This window comes from Sapajus apella, unplaced genomic scaffold (assembly GCF_009761245.1).
Source record: "Sapajus apella isolate SASKATOON/1434 unplaced genomic scaffold, GSC_monkey_1.0 scaffold52, whole genome shotgun sequence".
NCBI classification, from domain to species: Eukaryota; Metazoa; Chordata; class Mammalia; order Primates; family Cebidae; genus Sapajus; species Sapajus apella.
In genome coordinates, this window is record NW_022436992.1 from 12489929 (window position 1) to 12496402 (window position 6474).

Genomic DNA, 6474 nt, shown 5'->3' on the forward strand with positions numbered 1-6474 from the left:
GCCATAAAAAATGAAATCCTGTCATTTGCAGCCACATGGATGATCCTGGAGGACATCATTTTAAGGGAAATAAGTCAGGCACATGTCCTGTGATAAACATCACATGTCCTCACTTATATCCATGAGCTGAAAAAATTGAGCTTATAAAAGTAAAGAGTAGAATTGTGGTTATTAGGTGCTGAGCAGAGTAGTAGAGAGAGGAGGATAGGGAGAGGCTGGTTATGCCTACAAAGTTATAGCTCCATGGGAGGAATAAGTTCTAGCATTTTGTAGCACTGTAGAGTGAATATGATTAATAATAATTTAATATATATTTTCAAAAAGCTAGAAGAGAAAATTCTGAATGCTTATAACATAAATAAATGATACGTGTTTGAGGTGATGGATATGCTAATTACTCTGATTTTATCCTTACATTGCATATACTTGTATTGAAGTGTTCTGTATCCCATAAATATGTACAACTATTACACATCAAGTAGAAATAAAAGAAAAAAAGAAAAAGAAAAAAGAACATTAGTGACTCATGGGAGAAAGTAAAAAGACCAACATTAATAGGAGTTTGGAAGAAGTGTATGGCAACCCTCATGGATGACTTTGAGGGGTTCAAGACTCCAGTGGAGAAAGTAACTGCAGATGTGAAAATTATCAGGAGAATGAGAATTAGAAGTGGAGCTGAGGATGTGACTGAATTGCTGCAATCTGATGGTAAAACTTGAACAGATGAAGAGTTGCTTTTTATGGATGAGCAAAGAGAGTGGTTTCTTGAAATGGAATCTACTCCTTGTGAAGATGCTGTGAACATTGTCAAAATGACAACTAAGGATTTAGAACAGTACATAAGTTTAGTTGATAAATTACCAGCAGGGTTTAAGAAAATTGACTCCAATTTTGAAAGAAGTTCTACTGTGGGGAAAATGCTATCAAAGAACATCCCATGCTACAGGGAAATTTTTTTGTGAAGGGAAGAGTCAATGGGTGCTGCTAACTTCATTGTTGGCTTATTTTAAGAAATTGCTGCAGCCACCCCAACCTGCAGCAACCAGCACCTTTATCAGTTAGCAGCCATCCTCATTAAGGCAAGACCCTCTACCAGCAAAAATATTATAACTTACTGAAGGCCCAGCAGACCACTAAAATTTTTGGCAATAGAGTATTTTTATTTATCTATTTTTATTTTTATTGTGAGACAGAGTCTTGCTATGTTGCCCAGGCTAGACAGGAACTCCCAAGCTTAAGGAATCCTTAGTCTCCTAAGTAGCTGCAACTACAGACACATGCCACCACATCTGGCTTTAGAAATTAAGTATTTTTATTTTTTTATTTTTCTAAACTTTTTTATTTCCATAGGTTGTTGGTGAACAGGTGATGTTTTGTTGCATGAGTAAGTTCTTTAATGGTGATTTGAGAGATTTTGGTGTACCCATCACCCGAGCAGTATACACTGAACCCAAATTGTCATCTTTTATCCCTCACCCACTTCCCAACCCTTCCCCCTGAATACCCAAAGTTCATTGTGTCATTCTTATGCCTTTACATCCTCATAGCTTAGCTCCAAGTTATGAATGAGAAAGTATAATATTTGATCCATCTTGAGTGGATTTTTGTATAAGATGAGAGATGAGGATCCAGTTTCATTCTCCTACATGTGGCTAGCCAATTATCCCAGCACCATTTGTTGAAAAGGGTGTCCTTTCCCCACTTTAAGTTTTTGTTTGCTTTGTTGAAGATCAGTTGGCTGTTAAGTATTTGGGTTTATTTTTGGGTTCTCTATTCTGTTCCATTGGTCTATGTGCGTATTTTTACACCAGGACCATGCTGTTTTGGTGACTATGGCCTTATAATATAGTTTGAAATTAGGTAATGTGATGTCTCCAGATTTGTTCTTTTTGCTCAGTCTTGCATTGGCTATGAGGGCTTTTTTGGTACCATATGAATTTTAGGATTGTTCTTTCCAGTTCTGGGAAGAATGATGATGGTATTTTGATGGGAATTGCATTGAATTTATAGATTGCTTTTGTCTATATGGTCATTTTCACAATATTGATTCTACCTATCCATGAGCATGGGTTGTGTTTCCATTTATTTGTGTCATCTACAGTTTCTTTCCTCAGTGTTTTGTAGTTTTCCTTGTAGAGGTCTTTCACCTCCTTGGTTAGGTATATTTCTGAGTATTTTTTTTTGAAACTATTGTAAAAGGGTTTATGTTCTTGATTTGATTTTCACCTTGGTTGCTGTTGGTGTATAGAAGAGCTACTGATTTGTGTACATTAGCAATTAAGTATTTTTAAATTAAGGTATGTATATTGCTTTTTAGACATAATGCTATTGCACACTTAATAGACTACAAGATAGTGTCGACATAGCTTTTATATGTGCCTGGAAACAAAAAAAAAATTATATGACTTGCTGATTTCACTTTATTGTGGTGGTCTGGAACCATCCTGCAGTATCTCCAAGGTATGCTTGTACTGAAAAAGGAGGCAGGTGACCTTGAAGATGAACCTTAATTCTATTTGTTGCATCTGTAAAATGTGGGGCAAGGTCCAACCTACCTTCTGATTCTAATATGTTACAAACATTTTAGACAATTGCTGCTTTCCGATCTACTTAACAGAGAAGCCAAGGGAAAAGGAAAAAGTGATAAAGCCACTGCTACTGGAGATCAAGGAAAACAAATTAAATATAACACCACTAATGTGGGTACACAATTGGTAGTTAACCACTTACTATGTCATAGTAAGGAAAGATAATTTTCATAGAAAAAATTCCAATGCTAATAATTTTCTGGGAAAACATTGTTTCTTCTCCCCCTTCTCTTCCTCCTCCACCTCCTTTTTCTTCTTTCTTTCTGGCAATAATTTCCAATCTACTATGGTTATAGCAGCCTATACACTCTATTTTTTATTTTGAGACAAGGTCACACTCTGTTGCCCAAGATGAAGTGCAGTGGTGTGATCACAGCTCACTGCAGCCTCGACCACCTGGATCACAATCTCCTGAGTAGCTGGGACCCATGCTGCCATGCCAGGCTAATTTTTGTATTTGATGTAGAGAAGGAGTTTCACCATGTTCCCTATGCTGGTCTCGAACTCCTGGCCTCAAGTGATCTGCCTGCCACAGTCTCCCAAAGTGTTGGGATTACTGGTGTGAGCCACTGTGCCCAGCCAGTACTTGCTTGATTTCTAAACTCTTTTGGCACATGAATATATATATACCTTATGCAATTTAATGAAATAAAGAAAATTTTCTTTTTAATCTGTACAATTCTATTGCCACTCCTAAGGATTTCTTCCTCCCTCCACACCAAAACCAGACCTAGGGCTAATTTGCAATGAAACCCCAGTTGCAAGCACTTTTGACCAAGTACTGCCATCTAGTGGCAGTGAATGTAACTTTTTTGCAGGAACAAGGAACCAGAAAGTCTGGTCTTAGGGTGCCAGTACTACATTATGCAGAAAAGAAGTCTGTCAAACACCGCATCACCCAACTTTCCGCCTAGTGCAGGTGGGTAAACAGAAACCCTCTTCAGTTCCACCTATGACAGCAAACCAAGTCACCGAGGCTAGTTCAGAGGTCACCTCCTTTGTGACGCCTGCACTGAGGCTCTCACAGGCCCCTCTACTCTCTGTGCTATGCCAAATCCGGTGCTTGTTTCCTTTAGAGCACTTCTCAGCTGGGCTATGTATGTATGTCTATCTGTCCTTCTCCTGCTCTCCAGACTGTGAGTTTCTGGAGGGCAGAGGTCTTGTTTCATGCTTTCCTTTATATGCCTAGAGCCTTGGGATATAAATAATATGCACAAGATTATACATCATACATACATACATATAATTACACAATTTATGGAATAAAAATGAGTGAATGAGAGTAAATGTCCATTACTTTAATAATGTCAATTCCAAAAAATGTGACATCTGCTTCTCTTAAATCATTTTGTAGATGTGGCAGATGCTGCAAGGCATTGTGTCAAGACTCCTGCAGAAAGAGAGAGCTTCTTCCCCAGCTGCTGGGAACTGCTGGCAGAAGGTCCTCAGCTATAACCCTCTTTCGAAATTGTGTCAGCTGAAGAAACAGCCTCCCCCCAGGCCAGCCCTCTGCCATATCCAGTACCTGACCAGTGTGGCAGTATGAGGGCCCACAGTTAGAGATTCATCTCTATTCCTGAAGATGCTGTGATGTTTCTAAGGCCTGCCCTCAGGGGCTTAGTGTGTCTTCCTTGTGTCTCCTTCCCCAGGCCCTGAGTAATCTGCCCCATCTCTGCACCTGCAGAAACATGCCCCTCCCATGGCACAGGACACACCTCTAGTGTCCCTGCTCCTGCACTCAGGCAAGCTCAGCTGCGTACTGTGGTTTAATTTACAGTGTTGCCCTGTTTTCAACTCTACCGTTTGCCTCTGTATCCCTTTGTGTCTTGCATTGTTTCCTTCCTTCCTTTCCCTTTCCCTTGACAAATAAACACCAGACTTTGTCTTGTGGAGTCTCACATCGTGAGAGATACAGAATGCACAAGTTCTGAGTCTTCCCCCACATTGTTCAAACAAATGCTGCCCATCTTCACTTTGCAGACAGTAATTGTACCAAGGAGAGAGCTTCTAGACCAGAACCCAGCAAATTTTTTCTGTAAAGGGCCAGACAGTAAACAATTTAGACTTTGCAGGCCACGTAGACTATGTCACAACTATACAATACTGTACCGTTGGAGTACAAAAGCAACCATAGGCGCTACTCAAATGGTTCCAGTATAACTTTATTTACAAATCAGGCAGCGGGCAGGATTTGGCCCATGGATCATGTTTGCTGATGCTGTACTAAGCAGTCATCATCTACTGCCAGCCTGGGCTTGACCTATGGCTGTCTTGCCTGACTCGTGTGTTCTGTCTTCCAATAAGTCTAGGCTCCGTGTAGTCTCAGGCTTGTTCTTTGTGACCCAGAGCCGTGTCATCCAGATGGCCTGCACAGTACCTGTGTCAACTTGAAGCTCACCTGAAGTTTTCCACGCACATGAAGTAATAAATTATATGCTGACCTTGCCCTATTTTATGGTGAGAAGAAACCAATGACTTTCTCTAGTGTCTGGTAGTGACAAGCCTATGCAGAAGAATTAAGCCTGAGAAGAGGGCTGTTTTAGACAAAGTGCTTAGGGAAATCCCTTCTAATGAGCAGAAACCCGGCTGCATTAAGAGGGAAGACCTCTAGGGGAAGCCCATTCCAGGCAGAAGGGCAAGAGAGTGAAAAGATGTGAGGTGGTCATGTGTTTGTCACGTGGAGGAACGGTCAGATACCACGTGGCTTGAGCAGAGTGAGCAAAGGAAGGGTTGTTTTGTTCTCTCAGTGGCAGCAACGTGCTCCTTCCCAGGACTCAGTCTACCCTGCAGGCCTTAAAAACCTTCCTCTCTGGGCAGCTGTTTTGGATACTGCACCCTAACCCCTAGCCACTCGGTTTTTATATTTTTTGCAGATTTCAAATACAATATAATTCACACAACATAAAATCCACCTCTTTAAAGTGCACAATCCCACGATTTTTTAGTAAATTCACACCAATTTGTACATCTATCCCCACTATCTAATTCCAGAAATTTTAATCACCCCTAAAAGAAACTTTGGAATCGTTAGCAGTCACTCCCTATTTCTCTCTTGCCCAGCCCCTGGCAACTACTAATCTACTTTCAGCCTCTTATAGATTTATCTGTACTGGGTATTACCTACACATAGAACCATACAATATGCAGCCTTTTGTGCCAGGCTTGTTTCACCTGCATAGCATTTTCAAGGTTCATTCATGTCATAGCATGTATCAGTATTTCATTCCTTTTATGGCTGAATAAATTTTCCATGGTTTGGATAGATCACATTTATTTTTCAGTTCATGAACATATGGGTCATTTCCACATTTTGGCTATCATAAATAGTGCTGCTACGAACATTCTTATGCTATATTTTGCATGAACCTATGTTTTCAATTCTCATGGGTATGTACCTAAGAATGGAAGTGCTGGGTCACATTTTGAGGAACTGCCAAATTGTTTTTCCAAAGTGGCTGCAGCAGTTCACATCCTCACCAGTAAGGTATGAGGGTTCCAATTTCCCCATATCCTTGACACTTGCTATCTTTTTTGATTCTAGACATCCCACTGGGTGACAAGCAGTATCTCATTGTGTTTTTGATTTGCATTTACCTAATGACTAATGATGTTAAACATCTTTTGATGTGCTTATTGGCCATTTGTCTATCTTCTTCAGAGAAATGTCTATTTATGTTCTTTGCCCATTTAAGACTTAGATATTTTTGTTATTGAGTTGTAAGAGCTTTTCATATATTCTGGATACTAGATTCTTATCAGGTATACGATTTGCACATATTTCCTACCATTTTGCAGACTGCCTTTTCACTTTCTTTTTTTTTTATTGCATTTTAGGTTTTGGGGTACATGTGAAGAACATGCAAGATTGTTGCATAGGTACACACAT